Source organism: Mus caroli, unplaced genomic scaffold (assembly GCF_978045245.1).
Source record: "Mus caroli unplaced genomic scaffold, Mus_caroli_1 scaffold_15, whole genome shotgun sequence".
Classification (NCBI taxonomy): Eukaryota; Metazoa; Chordata; class Mammalia; order Rodentia; family Muridae; genus Mus; species Mus caroli.
Genome location: NW_028227270.1, coordinates 70,082,130 through 70,105,633, shown reverse-complemented (window position 1 = coordinate 70,105,633; position 23,504 = coordinate 70,082,130). Strand labels below are relative to the sequence as shown.

At 41.8% G+C, this 23,504-nt stretch overlaps 1 long non-coding RNA gene across 1 annotated transcript in view; it reads right to left on the bottom strand.

Annotated features, from left to right (window-relative positions):
- Nucleotides 1-5,272: 5,272 nt before the first annotated feature.
- The window catches only part of LOC147000975 (uncharacterized), a 240,714-nt gene continuing 222,482 nt past the window's right edge, over nt 5,273-23,504 (bottom strand). Inside the window, exons 13-15 of the long non-coding RNA XR_015045429.1 lie at nt 12,233-12,320; nt 12,004-12,147; nt 5,273-11,778 (exon numbers count right to left, since the gene is read on the bottom strand). This is a non-coding gene — a long non-coding RNA (uncharacterized LOC147000975). The remainder of the gene's footprint in view (nt 11,779-12,003; nt 12,148-12,232; nt 12,321-23,504) is intronic.

The following is a 23,504-nucleotide window of genomic DNA, read 5'->3' as shown; positions in this document are numbered from 1 at the left end:
AGAACAAAATACTCACAGGAGCAAATATGGATATAAAGTGTAGAGCAGAGACTGAAGGAAATGCCACCCAGAGACTGTCCCACCTGGGGATTCACCCCATATACAGTTACCAAATCAAGGCACTATTGTGGATGCCAAGAAGTGCATGCTGACAGGAGCCTGATATAGCTGTTTCCTGAGAGGACCTGCCAGAGTCTTACAAATACAGAAGTGGATGCTTGCAGCCAACCATTGGACTGTGTGCAAGGTCCTCAATAGAGGAGTTAGAGAAAGGACTCAAGGAGTTGAAGGGTTTGCAACCCCATAGGAAGAACAACAATATCAACCAACCAGACTCCCCTAGAACTCCCAGGAACTAAGCCATCGACCAACGAGTACACATGGCTCCAGCTGCATATGTAGCAGAGGCTGGCTTTGTCAGGCATCAATGGGAGGAAAGGTCCTTGGTCTTATGAAGGCTAGATAGATGCCCAAGTGTAGGAGAATCTAGGGCAGGGAGGTAGGAGTGGGTAGGTAAAGTGGAGGAACACCCTCATAGAAACAGGGTGAAGGAAGATAGGATAGGAGGTTTCTGGGATGGGAGGAAACCAGGATAGGGGATAACATTTGAAATGTAAATAAAGAAAATTAAAAAAGAAAACACTGAAAGGAAAAACACCGACAGGAACATCTCATCAGTTGCTGAAAACACCTTTGACAAAGTCCAACAAACTACATGTTAATGGAGACAAAAAGGATACAAAGTGCATAACTACACATAGGGAAATATACAGCAAGCCCATAGCCAATATTAGTTAAATGAAGAATAACTTAAGCATTCTACTAAAATCAGAGACAAGGCTGCCCACTCACTCCCTATCTAACCAACGTAGTACTTGAAGCTCAAGCAAAAAGACAAAAAAAGACAAAAAGACAACTAAAAAGATCAAGAAGATACAAACTGAAAAGGAAGAAGTCAAGTCAGCAGTTCAGTTCACTGGTAAGCAGTAGACTCTCCATCAACTCACAGACACTTCACAGGTATATGAGCAGACCAGTTCAGTATTGTCAGGAGAGCAGCAGTGGTAGCACAGACTAGCAGGTGGTGCTAGGCCTCAGTAGAATCTCAATGAGTCAGCAGGAGGGATTTGGGATCAGAACGTATGCCAGGAACACCTGAGCCTCTCTGGATTGAGACAAGGTCAGTGAAGACACAAGACCAAGAAGAGTTTAGCTGCAGAAGCACAGTCCAATGTGTCCTATTTACATTCCTTCCAAACATCACATGTGCTCCCTGGGCTTTGCCTCACCATGTGTCTTGCCTCAGCTCTTGAGTCTGTCTCAGCTTACATCACTGCCAATTGGCTCAAGTCCTCCAATAAGCAAGAAAATGCAGCACAGCACACCACCAGAAATTTTGTGGAGAGTTTCTCTCCATGGAGTCCTGACAAATGGAGCTCAAGGAAGAAATGTAAGGTGGAAGTGTGTTGTTAGCAAAGAATCACTCATCAAGTGTCCTTTCATGTGCTTGCTTTAGCAAAACATCCTTTCACCTGTGTCTCCTTCAAGGCATTGTTCCTTCATGTCTTTGCCCCAGCAAAACACCATCCAATGCAAATATTTTCTTAAGAAAACTTAATCTTCCTCATTGTATCCCTGCTTCTGTTTAAGAATTGTCCTTTGGGTCAGCCCCACAACACCCAGAGGAAGCTCCACTCCCAGGCACTCAACATACCCAGGATCAGAGGATCACAGGATCACAGGAGCTTGGACACACCAGGATCTCAAGGTCCCAAAGGCAGCTTGACTCCCAGGAGCTCGGACATATCCAGGATCACAGGTTCCCAAAATCACAGGATCACAGAGACAGCTTGATGCTGAGGAGTTCTGACACAACCAGGATCACAAGAAGGACAGGCTCCAGTCAGAACTTGCAAGGACAGGTAGCACTAGAGATAATCAGATGGTAGGAGGCAAGCATAAGAACATAAGCAACAGAAACCAAGGTTACCTGGCATCATCAGAAGCCAATTCTCCCACCATAACAAGTCCTGGATACCCCAACACACTGGAAAGGCAAGACTCAGATATAAAATCACTTTTCATGATGATGATAGAGGACATTAAGAAGGACATAAATAACTCCCTTAAATAAATACAGGAGAACACGGTAAAACAGCTAGAAGCCCTTAAAGAGGAGACACAAAAATCCCTTAAAGAGTTAGAGGCAAACACAATCAAACAGGCAAAGGGAAGGAACAAAACCATCCAGGATCTAGAAATGGAAGTAAAAACAATAAAGAAATCACAAAGGGAGACAACCCGGAAATTAGAAATCCTAGGGAAGAGATCAGGAGTCATAGATGCAAGCATCACCAACAGAATACAAGAAGAAAGAATCTCAGGTGCCGAAGATACCATAGAAAACATTGACACAACAGTGAAAGAAAATGCAAAATCCAAAAAGATCCTAATCCAAAACATCCAGGAAATTCAGGACACAATGAGAAGACAAAACCTAAGGATAATAGGTATAGAACAGAGAGATTTCCTAACTTGAAGGGCCAGTAAATATCTAGAACAAAATTAAAGAAGAAAACTTCCCTTACCCTAAAGAAAGAGATGCTCATGGTCATACAAGAAGCCTACAGAACTCCAAATAGACTGAACGATAAAAAAAATCCCACCTGTCACTTAATAATCAAAACACCAAATGTACTAAACAAAGAAAGAATGTTAAAAACATTAAGGAAAAAGGTCAAGTAACATAGAATGGTAGACCTATCAGAATTACACCAGACTTCTCACCAGAGACTATGAAAGCTAGGTGATCCTGGACAGATGTCATACAGACCCTAAGAGAACACAAATGTCAGCTACTATACCCAGTAAAACTCTCAATCAACATAGATGGAGAAAACAAGATATTCCATGACAAAACCAATTTTACACATTATCTTTCCACAAATCCAGCCCTACAAAGGGTAATAGATGGAAAACACCAACACAAGGAGTGAAACTACACCCTAGAAGAAGCAAGAAAGTAATCTTTCAACAAACCCACACAAACATAATTCCACCTCTAACAAGAAAATTAACAGGAAGTAACAACCACTTTTCCTTAATATCTCTTAATATGAAAATTAATATTACCAACATATCCTAATTGATTGAAATTCAAAAACACGAGGAATTAGAAATTTGTTGGCTGTCATCTCGTGGTCTCTCTAATTTGGTAATGGTGAGGAATAGGTCCAATATTATACCAGCCATATACACTTTCTGCTTCTTTGTACATAATGATCTTGAAATCATGCTTCTCTTATCTCAGCCTCTCTATTAGGAGGACTGTTTGTCTGATGTTTTTACACTATACTATGATTTCCAGAACACCTTACATATTTCAAACTATTTATACAGCCAACAGATACATAGACAATTAATTTGGGAGATGGCTTGTAAGAGAACAGCAAAGAATGAGACTGAAGGCTTTGCTTGATATTTAAAATTATTTAATCAGTTTTGAAAATGAGGACTTTATTTTGTCTTTTTTTTTTTTCCAGAGCTGAGGACCAAACCCAGGGCTTTGTGCTTGCTAGGCAAGTGCTCTACCACTTAACTAAATCCCCAACCCCAGAAGAGGACTTTATAAGTTACTCTTTTCCTGAGATGTATGCTTTTCAACATCATCACAGCCAATGAACCAGAATCTTACCCTCACCTAACATCTGTGCCACCTTCCAAGCAGAACCATTGTTCATTGAAACAGTTGATGAATGACTTGATGGCTAGACCATCTTAATATACACACCATTTCTTTCTTTTCTTTTCTTTCCTTTTTTGGTTTTTTTGAGACGGGATCTCTCTATATAGCCCTGGCTGTCCTAGAACTCACTCTGTAGACCATGTAGGCCTTGAACTCATAAATCTGCCTGCCTCTGCCTCCCAAGTGCTGGGATTAAAGGTGTGCACCACCACTGCCTGGCTCATACATCATTTCTTAAATGAATGTAACCTGTTCCCTGTGGGCTGAGAATGACGACAATCATTCAAGTCAAATAGCTTTGACTGTAACAGGAAATCTGTATGCAAAAATTGTGTCTACAGTTCCTTAGCGCAGCAGAACTGTCAAATCTTAGCTTATCTACTATGGAGGTAAATCCTTTGGTGATGTGAGGGTCATTCAAGTACAGCCTTATTACAATGAACTTCAATCTCAAAAAACTGTTATTTTGTGTTTGTACCACAGTAAGAGGCAAGATTTTAAACTCTACTAAAAACAAAACAAAACAAACAGAAAGACTTTATCTATTTATGTTCATTACAAAAACTAATAGTGACATATTATTATATTTGGAGTTATTTAAATTTTATATTGAGAAAAACGTATGTATTTTCAGTATTGCTGTACACAAACAGCTACATAAGATTGTTCAATTGATTGTTGTTTTCTATCAAACAACTTTTAAAGCTGGGCGTGTTGGCTCATGCCTTTAATCCCAGCACTTGAGAGGCAGAGGCAGGAGGATTTCTGAGTTTGAGACCAGCCTGGTCTACAAAGTGATTCCAGGACAGCCAGGGCTACACAGAGGAAACCCTGTCTTGGAAAAAAAACCAAAAACCAAAAAACAAAAAAAAAAAAAACCCAACAACTTTTATAATACTCATTTTATTGTTGCAACATTTTATGAATTTTAAAGCATAGGGTAAAAAACGAAAGGTTTTGCAAGTTTTGAAAGGGGAACTCTCCGGGAGGAGTTGGGGTACAAAAGGAAAGAAGAATGTGATGTAAGTCTATTTACTCACAATATGTTTTTAATGTTAACATATTTGGATAAATTGAAATTATGTATCTTTTCTCATCATAATGCAATAAAACTTAAATAAAAAAGAATTGTCTTTTACACCAATATTAACAATTTATTCATAATAGATATAAGAAACATCACATTTTATTAAAGTACTTTTTATATACAATACAGTCACAAAATAGGCTAAGAAAACAAGCTTAAATCTCTATGGATATAAAATGACTAATAAAAACCTTATATTTCTTTCAATAGAGAATACAATAATTAAACAAAACCCTTAAATTTCTATTAATATAATATAATACAAACAAACCCTCTACAACCCTAGATAATAACAACCATAACCCACCTTAACTCAAGCGATTGGGACAACAGTCTCTTCTCCTGCTGTATTGGATCAAAGGATTCCTGTTTTGGGTCCCAAGAGGAAAAAAATAATATATGTATATATATATTTTATATATATATATATATTGGCCAATCTCTGTGTTTATCCAGTATGTGTGTTTGATCTAGGAACGCTGTGGAAGTCTTTTAGCCTGGAATGGAGCTTCCTGTGTTTCTTTTGGAGTGGATATTTCAAGGATTTTGTTTTCTTGGATTTGTTTCTCACCTTCCAATTTGGTGTCACAAGTTGGTGAGGTAATGGCTGACACTAGGAATGCTGTGGAAGTCCTTTAGCCTGGGATGGAGCTTCCTATGTTTGTTTTGGAGTAGATCTTGGGAGGATTTTGTTTTCTTGGACTTGTTTCTCACCTACCAAGTTTGGTGTCACAAGTTGGTGAGGTAATGGATGGTACTGGGAATGCTGTGGAAGTCTTTTAGCCTGGGATGGAGCTTCCTATGTTTGTTTTGGAGTAGATCTTGGGAGGATTTTGTTTTCTTGGATTTGTTTCTCACCTTCCAAGTTTGGTGTCACAAGTTGGTGAGATAATGGCTGATACTGGGAATGCTGTGGAAATTTTTAAGCCTGAAATGGAGCTTCCTGTGTTTGTTTTGGAGTGGATCTTGGGAGGATTTTGTTTTCTTGGATTTGTTTCTCACCTTCCAAGTTTGGTGTTACAAGTTGGTGAGGTAATGGATGATACTGGGAATGCTGTGGAAGTCCTTTAGCCTGGGATGGAGCTTTTATGTTTGTTTTGGAGTAGATCTTGGGAGGATTTTGTTTTCTTGGATTGGTTTCTCACCTTCCTAGTTTGGTCTCACAAGTTGGTGAGGTAATGGCTGATACTGGGAATGCTGTGGAATTCCTTTAGCCTGGGAAGGGGCTTCCTATGTTTGTTTTGGAGTAGATCTTGGGAGTATTTTGTTTTCTTGGATTTGTTTCTCACCTACCAAGTTTGGTGTCACAAGTTCGTGAGGTAATGGCTGACACTAGGAATGCTGTGGATGTCTTTTAGTCTGGAATGGAGCTTCCTATGTTTCTTTTGGAGTGGATCTTGGGAGGATTTTGTTTTCTTGGATTTGTTTCTCACCTTCCAAGTTTGGTGTCACAAGTTGGTGAGGTAATGGCTAATACTGGGAATCCTTGGAAGTCTTTTAGCCTGGGATGGAGCTTCCTGTGTTTGTTTTGGAGTGGATCTTGGGAGGATTTTATTTTCTTGGATTTGTTTCTCACCTATGAAGTTTGGTGTCACAAGTTGGTGAGGTAATGGATGATACTGGGAATGCTGTGGAAGTTTTTTAGCCTGAAATGGAGCTTCCTGTGTTTGTTTTGGAGTGGATCTTGGGAGGATTTTGTTTTCTTGGACTTGTTTCTCACCTCTAAGTTTGGTGTCACAAGTTGGTGAGGTAATGGATGATACTGGGTTGCTTTGGAAGTCCTTTAGCCTGGGATGGAGCTTCTTATGTTTGTTTTGGAGTAGATCTTGGGCAATTTTGTTTTCTTGGATTTGTTTCTCATCTAACAAGTTTGGTGTCACAAGTTGGTGAGGTAATGGCTGCTACTGGGAATGCTGTGGAAGTCCTTTAGCCTGGGATTGAGCTTCCTGTGTTTGTTTTGGAGTAGATTTTGGGAGGATTTTTTTTTCTTGGATTTGTTTCTCACCTACCAAGTTTGGTGTTACAAGTTGGTGAGGTAATGGCTGGTACTGGGAATGCTGAGGAAGTCTTTTAGCCTGGAATGGAGCTTCCTGTGTTTGTTTTGGAGTGGATCTTGGGAGGATTTTGTTTTCTTGGATTTGTTTCTCACCTTCCAAGTTTGGTCTCACAAGTTGGTGAGGTAATGGATGATACTGGGAATGCTGTGGAAGTCCTTTAGCCTGGGATGTAGCTTCCTGTGTTTCTTTTGGAGTGGATCTTGGGAGGATTTCGTTTTCTTGGATTTGTTTCTCACCTTCCAAGTTTGGTGTCACAAGTTGGTGAGGTAATGGCTGATACTGGGAATGCTGTGGAAGTTTTTTAGCCTGAAATGGAGCTTCCTGTGTTTGTTTTGGAGTGGATCTTGGGAGGATTTTGTTTTCTTGGACCTGTTTCTCACCTCTAAGTTTGGTGTCACAAGTTGGTGAGGTAATGGATAATACTGGGTTACTGTGGAAGTCCTTTAGCCTGGAATGGAGCTTCTTATGTTTGTTTTGGAGTAGATCTTGGGCAATTTTGTTTTCTTGGATTTGTTTCTCACCTAACAAGTTTGGTGTCACAAATTGGTGAGGTAATGGCTGACACTAGGAATGCTGTGGAAGTCTTTTAGCCTGGAATGGAGCTTCCTGTGTTTGTTTTTGAGTGGATCATGGGAGTATTTTGTTTTCTTGGATTTGTTTCTCACCTTCCAAGTTTGGTTTCACAGGTTAGAGAGGTAGTGGCTAATACAGGGAATGCTTCGGAAGTCCTTTAGCCTGGGATGGATCTTCCTGTGTTTGTTTTGGAGTGGATCTTGGGAGGATTTTATTTTCTTGGATTTGCTTCTCACCTACTAAGTTTGGTGTCACAAGTTGGTGAGGTAATGGATGATACTGGTAATGCTGTGGAAGTCCTTTAGCCTGGGATGTAGCTTCCTGTGATTCTTTTGGAGTGGATCTTGGGTGGATTTTGTTTTCTTGGATTTGTTTCTCACCTTCCAAGTTTGGTGTCATAAGTTGGTGAGGTAATGGCTGATACTGGGAATGCTGGGGAAGTCCTTTAGCCTGGGATGGAGCTTCCTGTGTTTGTTTTGGAGTGGATCTTGGGAGGATTTCGTTTTCTTGGATTTGTTTCTCACCTTCCAAGTTTGGTGTCACAAGTTGGTGAGGTCATGGCTGATACTGGGAATGCTTTGGAAGTTTTTTAGCCTGAAATGGAGCTTCCTGTGTTTGTTTTGGAGTGGATCTTGGGAGGATTTTGTTTTCTTGGACTTGTTTCTCACCTTCTAAGTTTGGTTTCACAAGTTGGTGAGGTAATGGATGATACTGGGTTGCTGTGGAAGTCCTTTACCCTGGGATGGAACTTCCTATGTTTGTTTTGGAGTAGATCTTGGGCGATTTTGTTTTCTTGGATTTGTTTCTCACCTAACAAGTTTGGTGTCACAAGTTGGTGAGGTAATGGCTGACACTAGGAATTCTGTGGAAGTCTTTTAGCCTGGAATGGAGCTTCCTGTGTTTCTTTTGGAGTGGATCTTTCGAGGATTTTGTTTTCTTGGATTTGTTTCTCACCTTCCAAGTTTGGTGTTACAAGTTGGTGAGGTAATGGATGATACTGGAAATGCTGTGGAAGTCCTTTAGCCTGGGATGGAGCTTTTATGTTTGTTTTGGAGTAGATCTTGGGAGGATTTTGTTTTCTTGGATTTGTTTCTCACCTTCCAAGTTTGGTCTCACAAGTTGGTGAGGTAATGGCTGATACTGGGAATGCTGTGGAAGTCCTTTAGCCTGGGATGGAGCTTCCTGTGTTTATTTTGGAGTGGATCTTGGGAGGATTTTGTTTTCTTGGATTTGTTTCTCACCTTCCAAGTTTGGTCTCACAAGTTGGTGAGGTAATGGCTGATACTGGGAATGCTGTGGAAGTCTTTTAGCCTGGGATGGGGCTTCCTGTGTTTGTTTTGGAGTGGATCTTGGGAGGATTTTGTTTTCTTGGACTTTTTTCTCACCTACCATGTTTGGTGTCACAAGTTGGTGAGGTAATGGCTGATACTGGGAATGCTGTGGAATTCCTTTAGCCTGGGATGGAGACTCCTATATTTGTTTTGGAGTAGATCTTGGGAGGATTTTGTTTTCTTGGATTTGTTTCTCAACTTTCAAGTTTGGTGTCACAGGTTAGTGAGGTTCTGGCTAATACTGGGAATGCTGTGGAAGTCCTTTAGCCTGCGATCGAACTTCGTGTGTTTGTTTTGGATTAGATTTTGGGAGGATTATGTTTTCTTGGATTTGTTTCTCACCTACCAAGTTTGGTGTCACAAGTTGGTGAGGTAATGGCTGATACTGGGAATGCTGTGGAAGTTCTTTAGCCTGGGATGGAGCTTCCTGTGTTTGTTTTGGAGTGGATCTTGGGAGGATTTTATTTTCTTGGATTTGCTTCTCACCTACCAAGTTTGGTGTCACAAGTTGGTGAAGTAATGGATGATACTGGTAATGCTGTGGAAGTCCTTTAGCCTGGGATGTAGCTTCCTGTGATTCTTTTGGAGTGGATCTTGGGTGGATTTTGTTTTCTTGGATTTGTTTCTCACCTTCCAAGTTTGGTGTCATAAGTTGGTGAGGTAATGGCTGATACTGGGAATGCTGGGGAAGTCCTTTAGCCTGGGATGGAGCTTCCTGTGTTTGTTTTGGAGTGGATCTTGGGAGGATTTCGTTTTCTTGGATTTGTTTCTCACCTTCCAAGTTTGGTGTCACAAGTTGGTGAGGTCATGGCTGATACTGGGAATGCTTTGGAAGTTTTTTAGCCTGAAATGGAGCTTCCTGTGTTTGTTTTGGAGTGGATCCTGGGAGGATTTTGTTTTCTTGGACTTGTTTCTCACCTTCTAAGTTTGGTTTCACAAGTTGGTGAGGTAATGGATGATACTGGGTTGCTGTGGAAGTCCTTTACCCTGGGATGGAACTTCCTATGTTTGTTTTGGAGTAGATCTTGGGCGATTTTGTTTTCTTGGATTTGTTTCTCACCTAACAAGTTTGGTGTCACAAGTTGGTGAGGTAATGGCTGACACTAGGAATTCTGTGTAAGTCTTTTAGCCTGGAATGGAGCTTCCTGTGTTTCTTTTGGAGTGGATCTTTCGAGGATTTTGTTTTCTTGGATTTGTTTCTCACCTTCCAAGTTTGGTGTTACAAGTTGGTGAGGTAATGGATGATACTGGAAATGCTGTGGAAGTCCTTTAGCCTGGGATGGAGCTTTTATGTTTGTTTTGGAGTAGATCTTGGGAGGATTTTGTTTTCTTGGATTTGTTTCTCACCTTCCAAGTTTGGTCTCACAAGTTGGTGAGGTAATGGCTGATACTGGGAATGCTGTGGAAGTCCTTTAGCCTGGGATGGAGCTTCCTGTGTTTATTTTGGAGTGGATCTTGGGAGGATTTTGTTTTCTTGGATTTGTTTCTCACCTTCCAAGTTTGGTCTCAGAAGTTGGTGAGGTAATGGCTGATACTGGGAATGCTGTGGAAGTTCTTTAGCCTGGGATGGAGCTTCCTGTGTTTGTTTTGGAGTGGATCTTGGGAGGATTTTGTTTTCTTGGACTTGTTTCTCATCTTCTAAGTTTGGTGTCACAAGTGGTGAGGTAATGGCTGATACTGGGAATGCTGTGGAAGTCCTTTAGCCTGGGATGGAGCTTCCTATGTTTGTTTTGGAGTGGATCTTGGGAGGATTTTGTTTTCTTGGATTTGTTTCTCACCTACCAAGTTTGGTTTCACAAGTTGGTGAGGTAATGGCTGACACTAGGAATGCTGTGGATGTCTTTTAGCCTGGAATGGAGCTTCCTGTGTTTGTTTTCGAGTGTATCTTGGGAGGATTTTGTTTTCTTGGATTTGTTTCTCATCTTCTAAGTTTGGTGTCACAAGTTGGTGAGGTAATGGGTGATAATGGGAATGCTATGGAAGTCTTTTAGCCTGGGATGGAGCTCCTGTGTTTGTTTTTGACTGGATCTTGGGAGTATTTTGTTTTCTTGGATTTGTTTCTCACCTTCCAAGTTTGGTTTCACAGGTTAGTGAGGTAGTGGCTAATACTGGGAATGCTGCGGAAGTCCTTTAGCCTGGGATGGATCTTCGTGTGTTTGTTTTGGAGTAGATTTTGGGAGGATATTGTTTTCTTGGATTTGTTTCTCATCTACCAAGTTTGGTGTCACAAGTTGGTGAGGTAATGGCTGATACTGGGAATGCTGTGGAAGTCCTTTAGCCTGGGATTGAGCTTCCTGTGTTTGTTTTGGAGTAGATTTTGGGAGGATTTTTTTTTTCTTGGATTTGTTTCTCACCTACCAAGTTTGGTGTTACAAGTTGGTGAGGTAATGGCTGGTACTGGGAATGCTGAGGAAGTCTTTTAGCCTGGAATGGAGCTTCCTGTGTTTGTTTTGGAGTGGATCTTGGGAGGATTTTGTTTTCTTGGATTTGTTTCTCACCTTCCAAGTTTGGTGTCACAAGTTGGTGAGGTAATGGCTGATACTGGGAATGCTGTGGAAGTCTTTTAGCCTGGGATGGAGCTTCCTGTGTTTGTTTTGTAGTGGATCTTGGGAGGATTTTGTTTTCTTGGATTTGTTTCTCGCCTACGAAGTTTGGTGTCACAATTTGGTGAGGTAATGGCTGATACTGGGAATGCTATGGAAGTCATTTTGCCTGGGATGGAGCTTCCTCAGCGTCACTGTCATCAGTAAACCTCACAGATTTACGTCTTCCCAAGGAAGGTCTTCTGAGCTCATGGGCAGTAGCCATAGCTTATTCAGACTCAGTAGAGAATGTACCGAGAAAAATAGACTAACATTGTTTTGTGAAGGATCCTCCATGACCCTGAGATAAGAGGACAGCTGTGAGAGAGGAAGAGGATCCTTTTTCTGTCTGAGGTTCTCAATGGGTTGTCGTGTGAAGTCCAGGTAACGTTTCTTGTTGGGACTGCCAAATACAGGAGGCAAAAGCATCAGCCCCAATCAGAGGATCAAGAGGCCCATCCGTCTGTGTTAATATGGTACCTCCATTGCCTACATATCCTATGCCCCTTAGCCTCACATCCAACAAAGATGCCTTGGAATCCCACCCTGCTTAGTATATTCAGAATGAAGATGCCCAGACCCTGAGCCCACATCTGGTATGAAAATTCCATAGGACAAAGATTCTTACATTTCCATTTTCCATCCTTTTTCTTATAGATAAGCTTCCTGCTCTCTTTGGTCCTCAAACACATGAAATCTGCATTTTCCAGGAAGTTTTCTCTCATCCATCCTTGACACACTCATACTGTGCATAAACACATTTCCTTGTCATCTTGTAGGAAAAACAGAAGAAGGCACTGTCTATGGGACAGTTACCACAGATATCCATAGTTAGTGTTCATCCCACAAGCACCTACCCAAGGCTGAGCTCTGCAGCTGTGTCTGGGATGTCAGGTTGTGATAGAGTCTTGGTCTCTTCCTCCTCTTTTCCTCCATCCGTACAACCTGGAGATAGTTAAGTAGGATCAAGATAAGAAATGAGAACACACAGGTGTGAGGCATCCTCTTGTGACTGCCCATGCTAGGACTCTAATACTCAAGCACCATAACACAAGGACAGAGAACTGAACCTGAGCAAGGGGAATGGAGGGGCTTCATCTCTCCATGTACACTTTTCTTGCCCCTACCTCAACCTTTATAATTTCACTTACAACATTTTAATAGCCACAGGATCTGAAAGAGGAATGCATTTGAGAGGTTGAAGCTACCTGTTGTCATGTGAACCTGGGTCCCCCCATCCAGGGTCACAGCATCACTCTAGTGCCTTGAACAACACTCCCATGTGTAGCACCCATCCCAGGCCAACCACAGCTCCTTTCTATCCCAAAACCTGGGGGTTCTATGATTTTCATTCCCAGAAGCCACCACATCTTTCTTGCATACCATGTCCTCTTCACTAAAGGCTAAGCCAGAGGGAATTTCTCTCCTCAGGAAAGCATAAGCCTCCCTTTTCCAGGAGCACTTTTCTTACTCGTCTTCTTCTGCCCCCTCTTCACATCCTGCCAGTTAGAAACAACACAAATGAGCTGGAGACCTTTCTTCCTTTTTCTTATAGATAAGCTTCCTGCTCTCTTTGGTCCTCAAACACATGAAATCTGCATTTTCCAGGAAGTTTTCTCTCATCCATCCTTGACACACTCATACTGTGCATAAACACATTTCCTTGTCATCTTGTAGGAAAAACAGAAGAAGGCACTGTCTATGGGACAGTTACCACAGATATCCATAGTTAGTGTTCATCCCACAAGCACCTACCCAAGGCTGAGCTCTGCAGCTGTGTCTGGGATGTCAGGTGATACCTGCTTTCTCAGAGCTGAGGAGACTGAAGCCCTGACCTGAGGCCCTTGGTCTCATCACCTGCTTCCCATCAGCTCAGTACAATCAAAAGAAGCCCCTGAACAGAGGACTGATGGTCTCCTCTGAGCTTCTCCTGTCCCCCCCCCCAACGCTGAAATGCAGTCTGTTCATGGAGCCTCACTCATCCTTAGTGGCCTCTCTGTCACAGGAAGCTACATCCCAGGCTAAAGGACTTCCACAGCATTCCCAGTATCATCCATTACCTCACCAACTTGTGACACCAAACTTCGTAGGTGAGAAACAAATCCAAGAAAATAAAATCCTCCCAAGATCCACTCCAAAACAAACACAGGAAGCTCCATCCCAGGCTAAAAGACTTCCAAGGATTCCCAGTATTAGCCATTAGCTCACCAACTTGTGACACCAAACTTGGAAGGTGAGAAACAAATCCAAGAAAACAAAATCCTCCCAAGATCCACTCCAAAAGAAACACAGGAAGCTCCATTTCAGGCTAAAAGACTTCCACAGCATTCCTAGTGTCAGCCATTACCTCACCAACTTGTGAAACCAAACTTGGTAGGTGAGAAACAAATCCAAGAAAACAAAATCCTCCCAAGATCCACTCCAAAACAAACATAGGAAGCTCCATCCCAGGGTAAAGGACTTCCACTGCATTCCCAGTATCATCCATTACCTCACCAACTTGTGACACCAAACTTAAAAGATGAGAAACAATTCCAAGAAAACAAAATCCTCCCAAGATCAACTCCAAAACAAACACAGGAAGCTCAATCCGAGGCTAAAGGACTTCCACAGCATTCCCAGTATCAGCCATTACCTCACAAACTTGTGACACCAAACTTTGTAGGTGAGAAACAAGTCCAAGAAAACAAAATCCTCCCAAGATCCACTCCAAAACAAACACAGGAATCTCAATCCCAGGCTAAAGGACTTCCACAGCATTCCCAGTATCAGCCATTACCTAACCAACTTGTGACACCAAACTTGGTAGGTGAGAAACAAATCCAAGAAAACAAAATCTTCCCAAAATCTACTCCAAAACAAACAAACAAAGTTCCATCCCAGGCTAAAGGACTTCCACAGCATTCCCAGTATTAGCCACTACCTCACTAACCTGTGACACCAAATTTGGAAGGTGAGAAACAATTCCAAGAAAACAAAATCCTCCCAAGATCTACTCCAAAACAAACATAGGAAGCTCCATCCCAGGCTAAAGGACTTCCACAGCATTCCCAGTATCAGCCATTACCTCACCAACTTGTGACACCAAACTTAGAAGATGAGAAACAAGTCCATGAAAACAAAATCCTCCCAAGATACAGTCCAAAACAAACACAGGAAGCTCCATCCCAGGCTAAAAGACTTCCACAGCATTCCCAGTATCAGCCATTACCTCACCAACTTGTGAGACCAAACTTGGAAGGTGAGAAACAAATCCAAGAAAACAAAATCCTCCCAAGATCTACTCCAAAACAAACATAAAAGCTCCATCCCAGGCTAAAGGACTTCCACAGCTTCCCAGTATCATCCATTACCTCACCAACTTGTGACACCAAACTTGGAAGGTGAGAAACAAATACAAGAAAACAAAATCCTCCCAATATCCACTCCAAAAGAAACACAGGAAGGTCCATTCCAGGCTAAAAGACTTCCACAGCATTCCTAGTGTCAGCCATTACCTCACCAACTTGTGACACCAAACTTGTTAGGTGAGAAACAAATCCAAGAAAACAAAATCGCCCAAGATCTACTCCAAAACAAACATAGGAAGCTCCATCCCAGAATAAAGGACTTCCACAGCAACCCAGTATCATCCATTACCTCACCAACTTGTGACACCAATCTTAGAAGGTGAGAAACAAGTCCAAGAAAACAAAATCCTCCCAAGATACACTCCGAAACAAACACAGGAAGCTCCATTTCAGGCTAAAAAGTTTCCACAGCATTCCCAGTATCAGCCATTACCTCACCAACTTGTGACACCAAATTGGAAGGTGAGAAACAAATCCAAGAAAACAAAATCCTCCCAAGATCCACTCCAAAACAAACACAGGAAGCTCTATCCCAGGCTAAAGGACTTCCACAGCATTCCCAGTATAAGCCACTACCTCACCAACTTGTGACACCAAACTTGGTAGGTGAGAAACAAATCCAAGAAAACAAAATCCTCCCAAGATCCACTCCAAAACAAACACAGGAAGCTCCATCCCAGGCTAAAGGACTTCCACAGCAACCCAGTGTAATCCATTACCTCACCAACTTGTGACACCAAACTTAAAGGTGAGAAACAAGTCCAAGAAAACAAAATCCTCCCAAGATACACTCCAAAAGAAACACAGGAAGCTCCATTTCAGGCTAAAAAACTTCCACAGCATTCCCAGTATCAGCCATTACTTCACCATCTTATGACACCAAACTTGGAAGGTGAGAAACAAATCCAAGAAAACAAAATCCCCCCAAGATCCACTCCAAAAGAAACACAGGAAGCTACATCCCAGGCTAAAGGACTTCCACAGCATTCCCAGTATCATCAATTACCTCACCAACTTGTGAGACCAAACTTCGTAGGTGAGAAACCAATCCAAGAAAACAAAATCCTCCAAAGATCCACTCTAAAACAAACAAAGCAAGCTCCATCCCAGGCTAAAAGACTTCCACAGCAGTCCCAGTATCAGCCATTACCTCACCAACTTGTGACACCAAACTTGGAAGGTGAGAAACAAATCCAAGAAAACAAAATCCTCCCAAGATCCACTCCAAAAGAAACACAGGAAGCTCCATTTCAGGCTAAAAGACTTCCACAGCATTCCTAGTGTCAGCCATTACCTCACCAACTTGTGAAACCAAACTTGGTAGGTGAGAAACAAATCCAAGAAAACAAAATCCTCCCAAGATCCACTCCAAAACAAACATAGGAAGCTCCATCGCAGGCTAAAGGACTTCCACTGCATTCCCAGTATCATCCATTACCTCACCAACTTGTGACACCAAACTTAAAAGATGAGAAACAAGTCCAAGAAAACAAAATCCTCCCAAGATCAACTCCAAAACAAACACAGGAAGCTCAATCCCAGTCTAAAGGACTTCCACAGCATTCCCAGTATCAGCCATTACCTCACGAACTTGTGACACCAAACTTTGTAGGTGAGAAACAAATCCAAGAAAACAAAATCTTCCCAAAATCTTCTCCAAAACAAACACACGAAGTTCCATCCCAGGCTAAAGGACTTCCACAGCATTCCCAGTATTAGCCACTACCTCACTAACCTATGACACCAAACTTGGTAGGTGAGAGACAAATCCAAGAAAACAAAATCCACCCAAAATCCACTCCAAAAGAAACACAGGAAGTTCCATCCCAGGCTAAAGGACTTCCACAGCATTCCCAGTATCAGTCATTACTTCACCAACTTGTGACACCAAACTTGGACGGTGAGAAACAAATCCAAGAAAACAAAATCCTCCCAAGATCTACTCCAAAACAAACATAAAAGCTCCATCCCGGGCTAAAAGACTTCAACAGCATTCCCAGTACCAGCCATTACCTCAACAACTTGTGACACCAAACTTAGAAGGTGAAAAACAAGTACAAGAAAACAAAATCCTCCCAAGATCCACTCCAAAAAAACACAGGATTCCCAGTCCCAGGCTAAAAGACTTCCACAGCATTCCCAGTATCAGCCACTACCTCACCAACTTGTGACACCAATCTTAGAAGGTGAGAAACAAGTCCAAGAAAACAAAATCCTCCCAAGATCCACTCCAAAAAAACACAGGAAGCTCCATTTCAGGCTAAAAAACTTCCACAGCATTCCCAGTATCAGCCATTACCTCACCAACTTGTGACACCAAACTTAGAGGTGAGAAACAAGTCCAAGAAAACAAAATCCTCCCAATATCCACTCCAAAAGAAACACAGGAAGGTCCATTCCAAGCTAAAAGACTTCCACAGCATTCCTAGTGTCAGCCATTACCTCACCAACTTGTGACACCAAACTTGTTAGGTGAGAAACAAATCCAAGAAAACAAAATCGCCGAAGATCTACTCCAAAACAAACATAGGAAGCGCCATCCCAGGCTAAAGGACTTCCACAGCAACCCAGTATCATCCATTACCTCACCAACTTGTGACACCAATCTTAGAACGTGAGAAACAAGTCCAAGAAAACAAAATCCTCCCAAGATACACTCCAAAACAAACACAGGAAGCTCCATTTCAGGCTAAAAAGTTTCCACAGCATTCCCAGTATCAGCCATTACCTCACCAACTTGTGACACCAAACTTAGAAGGTGAGAAACAAGTCCAAGAAAACAAAATCCCCCCAAGATCCACTCCAAAAGAAACACAGGAAGCTACATCCCAGGCTAAAGGACTTCCACAGCATTCCCAGTATCATCAATTACCTCACCAACTTGTGAGACCAAACTTCGTAGGTGAGAAACCAATCCAAGAAAACAACATCCTCCAAAGATCCACTCTAAAACTAACAAAGCAAGCTCCATCCCAGGCTAAAAGACTTCCACAGCATTCCCAGTATCAGCCATTACCTCACCAACTTGTGACACCAAACTTGGAAGGTGAGAAACAAATCCAAGAAAACAAAATCCTCCCAAGATCCACACCAAAAGAAACACAGGAGCTCATCCATCCGGATCAGTGCTGGGGTAGCAGGAGCGCAGGGTTGCCTGACACCCGCCAGCTACCCACGACCCCCGCCGCAGGATTTTGGGACTGCTGGTGAGTGGAACACAGCTTCTGCTCCAATCCAATTGCGCGGGACCTGAGACTGCATTAGTTAGGGAAGCAGAAACAGGCCTGAGTAGGGCCACAGGCCTCATCCAGCTGGATCAGTGCCGGGGTAGCAGGAGCGCAGGGTTGCCTGACACCCGCCAGCTACCCACGACCCCCCGCTGCAGGATTCTGGGACTGCTGGTGAGTGGAACACAGCTTCTGCTCCAGTCCAATCACGCGGGACCTGAGACTGCTCTGGTTGGGGAGAGAGAAATCCGGCCTACATAGGGCCACAACCCTCTTCCGGTCAGAAAAGCACGGGGCAGCTGGGGCGCAGGGTCGGCTGACACTCACCAGCTACCCACAACACCCACCACAGGATCTTAAGACTTCTGGAGAGTGGAACACAGCTTCTGCTCCAATCCAATTGCACGCGGGACCAGAGACTGCATTAGTTAGGGAAGCAGAAAAACGGCCTGAGTAGGACCACAGGCCTCTTCCGGCTGGACCAGCACCGGGGTACCGTCAGCTACCCACGACCCCCGCCGCAGGATTTAGAGACTGCTGGTGAGTGGAACACAGCTTCTGCTCCAATCTTTAAACAGTGACAACGATAACAACTAACCCCAGAGATTACCAGATGGCGAAAGGTAAACGTAATAATCTTACTAACAGAAACCAAGACCACCCACCATCATCAGAACCCAGCACCCCCACTTCGCCCAGTCCAGGGCACCCCAACACACCGGAAAAGTTAGACACGGATTTAAAAGCATATCTCCTGATGATGATAGAGGACTTCAAGAAGGACGTTAATAACACACTTAAAGAAATGCAGGAGAACACTGCTAAACAGGCAGAAGACAATAAAGAGGAAGCACAAAAATCCCTTAAAGAATTTCAGGAGAACACTGCTAAAGAGTTACAAATCCTTAAAGAAAAACACGATAACATAATCAAACAGGTAGAAGTCCTTACAGAAAAACAGGAAAACACATCCAAACAGATGATGGAAATGAACAAAACCATACTAGACCTAAAAAGGGAAGTAGACACAATAAAGAAAACCCAAAATGAGGCAACACTGGAGATAGAAACCCTAGGAAAGAAATCTGGAACCATAGATACGAGCATCAGCAACAGAATACAAGAGATGGAAGAGAGAATCTCAGGTGCAGAAGATTCCATAGAGAACATCGGCACAACAATCAAGGAAAATGTAAAATGCAAAAAGATCCTAACTCAAAACATCCAAGAAATACAGGACGCAATGAGAAGACCAAACCTACGGATAATAGGAGTGGATGAGAATGAAGATTTTCAACTCAAAGGACCAGCAAACATCTTCAACAAAATTATAGAAGAAAACTTCCCAAATCTAAAGAAAGAGATGCCCATGAACATACAAGAAGCCTACAGAACTCCAAATAGACTGGACCAGAAAAGAAATACCTCCCGACACATTATAATCAGAGCAACAAATGCTCTAAATAAAGATAGAATACTAAAAGCAGTAAGAGAAAAAGGCCAAGTAACATATAAAGGCAAGCCTATCAGAATTACACCAGATTTTTCACCAGAGACTATGAAAGCCAGAAGATCCTGGACGGATGTTATACAGACACTAAAAGAACACAAATTCCAGCCCAGGCTACTATACCCAGCCAAACTCTCAATTAACATAGATGGAGAAACCAAAGTATTCCACGACAAAACCAAATTCACACATTATCTCTCCACGAATCCAGCCCTTCAAAGGATAATAACAGAAAAAAACCAATACAAGGACAGGAACCACGCCCTAGAAACAACAAGAAGTTAATCCCTCAATAAACCTAAAAGAAGACAGCCACAAGAACAAAATGCCAAATTTAACAACAAAAATAACAGGAAACAACAATTACTTTTCCTTAATATCTCTTAATATCAATGGACTCAACTCCCCGATAAAAAGACATAGACTAACAAACTGGCTACACAAACAAGACCCAACATTTTGCTGCTTACAGGAAACTCATCTCAGAGAAAAGGATAGACACTACCTCAGAATGAAAGGCTGGAAAACAATTTTCCAAGCAAATGGCATGAAGAAACAAGCTGGAGTAGCCATTCTAATATCTGATAAGATTGACTTCCAACCCAAAGTCATTAAAAAAGACAGGGAGGGACACTTCATACTCATCAAAGGTAAAATCCTCCAAGAGGAACTATCAATCCTGAATATCTATGCTCCAAATACAAAGGCAGCCACATTCATTAAAGAAACTTTAGTAAAACTCAAAGCACACATTGTACCTCATACAATAATAGTGGGAGACTTCAACACACCACTTTCACCAATGGACAGATCATGGAAACAGAAACTAAACAGGGACACAGTGAAACTAAGAGAAATTATGAATCAAATGGATCTGGCAGATATCTACAGAACATTCTATCCTAAAACAAAAGGATATACCTTCTTCTCAGCACCTCATGGTACCTTCTCCAAAATTGACCACATAATTGGTCACAAAGCAGGCCTCAACAGATATAAAAATATTGAAATTGTCCCATGCATCCTATCAGATCACCATGGACTAAGGCTGATCTTCAATAACAGAATAAATAATAGAAAGCCAACCTTCACGTGGAAACTGAACAACACTCTTCTCAATGATACCTTGGTCAAGGAAGGAATAAAGAAAGAAATTAAGGACTTTTTAGAGTTCAATGAAAATGAAGCCACAACATACCCAAACTTATGGGACGCAATGAAAGCATTTATAAGAGGAAAACTCATAGCTCTGAGTGCCTCCAAAAGGAAACTAGAGAGAGCACACATTAGCAGCTTGACAACACACCTAAAAGCACTAGAACAAAAGGAAGCAAATTCACCCAAGAGGAGTAGACGGCAGGAAATAATCAAACTCAGGGGTGAAATCAACCAAGTGGAAACAAGAAAAACTATTCAAAGAATCAACCAATCAAGGAGCTGGTTCTTTGAGAAAATCAACAAGATAGATAAACCCGTAGCCAGACTCACTAGAGGGCACAGGGAAAGCATCCTAATTAACAAAATCAGAAATGAAAAAGGAGACATAACAACAGATCCTGAAGACATCCAAAACACCATCAGATCCTTCTACCAAAGGCTATACTCAACAAAAATGGAGAACCTGGATGAAATGGAGAAGTTCCTAGACAGATACCAGGTACCAAAGTTGAATCAAGATCAGGTTAATGATCTAAACAGCCCTATATCCCCCAAAGAAATAGAAGCAGTCATTAATAGTCTCCCAACTAAAAAAAGCCCAGGACCAGATGGGTTTAGTGCAGAGTTCTATCAGACCTTCAAAGAAGATCTAATCCCAGTTCTTCAGAAACTATTCCACAAAATAGAAACAGAAGGTACTCTACCCAACTCATTCTATGAAGCCACAATTACTCTGATACCTAAACCACAAAAAGACCCAACAAAGATAGAAAACTTCAGACCAATATCCCTTATGAATATTGATGCAAAAATCCTCAATAAAGTTCTTGCTAACCGAATCCAAGAACACATCAAAACAATCATCCATCCTGACCAAGTAGGTTTCATCCCAGGGATGCAGGGATGGTTCAATATACGGAAATCCATCAACGTAATCCAGTATATAAACAAACTCAAAGACAAAAACCACATGGTCATCTCGTTAGATGCGGAAAAAGCATTTGACAAGATCCAACACCCATTCATGATAAAAGTCTTGGAAAGATCAGGAATTCAAGGCCCATACCTAAACATGATAAAAGCAATCTACAGCAAACCAGTAGCCAACATCAAAGTAAATGGTGAGAAGCTTGAAGCAATCCCTCTAAAATCAGGGACTAGACAAGGCTGTCCACTTTCTCCATACCTATTCAACATTGTACTTGAAGTCCTAGCCAGAGCAATTCGACAACAAAAGGAGATCAAAGGGATACAAATTGGAAAAGATGAAGTCAAAATATCACTCTTTGCAGATGATATGATAGTATATATAAGGGACCCTAAAAATTCCACCAGAGAACTCCTAAGCCTGATAAACAGCTTCGGTGAAGTAGCTGGATATAAAATTAACTCAAACAAATCAATGGCCTTTCTCTACACAAAGAATAAACAGGCTGAGAAAGAAATTAGGGAAACAACACCCTTCTCAATAGTCACAAATAATATAAAATATCTTGGCGTGACTCTAACTAAGGAAGTGAAAGATCTGTATAATAAAAACTTCAAGTCTCTGAAGAAAGAAATTATAGAAGATCTCAGAAGATGGAAAGATCTCCCATGCTCATGGATTGGCAGGATCAACATTGTAAAAATGGCTATCTTGCCAAAAGCAATCTACAGATTCAATGCAATCCCCATCAAAATTCCAAATCAATTCTTCAACGAATTAGAAAGTGCAATCTGCAAATTCATCTGGAATAACAAAAAACCTAGGATAGCAAAAACTCTTCTCAAGGATAAAAGAACCTCTGGTGGAATCACCATGCCGGACTTAAAGCTCTACTACAGAGCAATTGTGATAAAAACTGCATGGTACTGGTATAGTGACAGACAAATAGACCAATGGAATAGAATTGAAGACCCAGAAATGAACCCACACACCTATGGTCACTTGATCTTTGACAAGGGAGCTAAAAACATCCAGTGGAAGAAAGACAGCATTTTCAACAAATGGTGCTGGCACAACTGGTTGTTAACATGTAGAAGAATGCGAATCGATCCATTCCTATCTCCTTGTACTAAGGTCAAGTCTAAGTGGATCAAGGAACTTCACATAAAACCAGAGACACTGAAACTTATAGAGGAGAAAGTGGGGAAAAGCCTTGAAGATATGGGCACAGGGGAAAAATTCCTGAATAGAACAGTAATGGCTTGTGCTGTAAGATCGAGAATTGACAAGTGGGACCTCATGAAACTACAAAGCTTCTGCAAGGCTAAAGACACCATCAATAAGACAAAAAAACCACCAACAGATTGGGAAAGGATCTTCACCTATCCTAAATCAGATAAGGGACTAATATCCAATATATATAAAGAACTCAAGAAGGTGGACTCCAGAAAGTCAAATAACCCCATTAAAAAATGGGGCTCAGAACTGAACAAAGAATTCTCACCTGAGGAATACCGAATGGCAGAGAAGCACCTGAAAAAATGTTCAACATCCTTAATCATCAGGGAAATGCAAATCAAAACAACCCTGAGATTCCACCTCACACCAGTCAGAATGGCTAAGATCAAAAATTCAGGTGACAGCAGATGCTGGCGAGGATGTGGAGAAAGAGGAACACTCCTCCATTGTTGGTGGGATTGCAAGCTTGTACAACCACTCTGGAAATCAGTCTGGCGGTTCCTCAGAAAATTGGACATAGTACTACCGGAGGATCCAGCAATACCTCTCCTGGGCATATATCCAGAAGATGTCCCAACCGGTAAAAAGGACACATGCTCCACTATGTTCATAGCAGCCCTATTTATAATAGCCAGAAGCTGGAAAGAACCCAGATGTCCCTCAACAGAGGAATGGATACAGAAATTATGGTACATTTACACAATGGAGTACTACTCA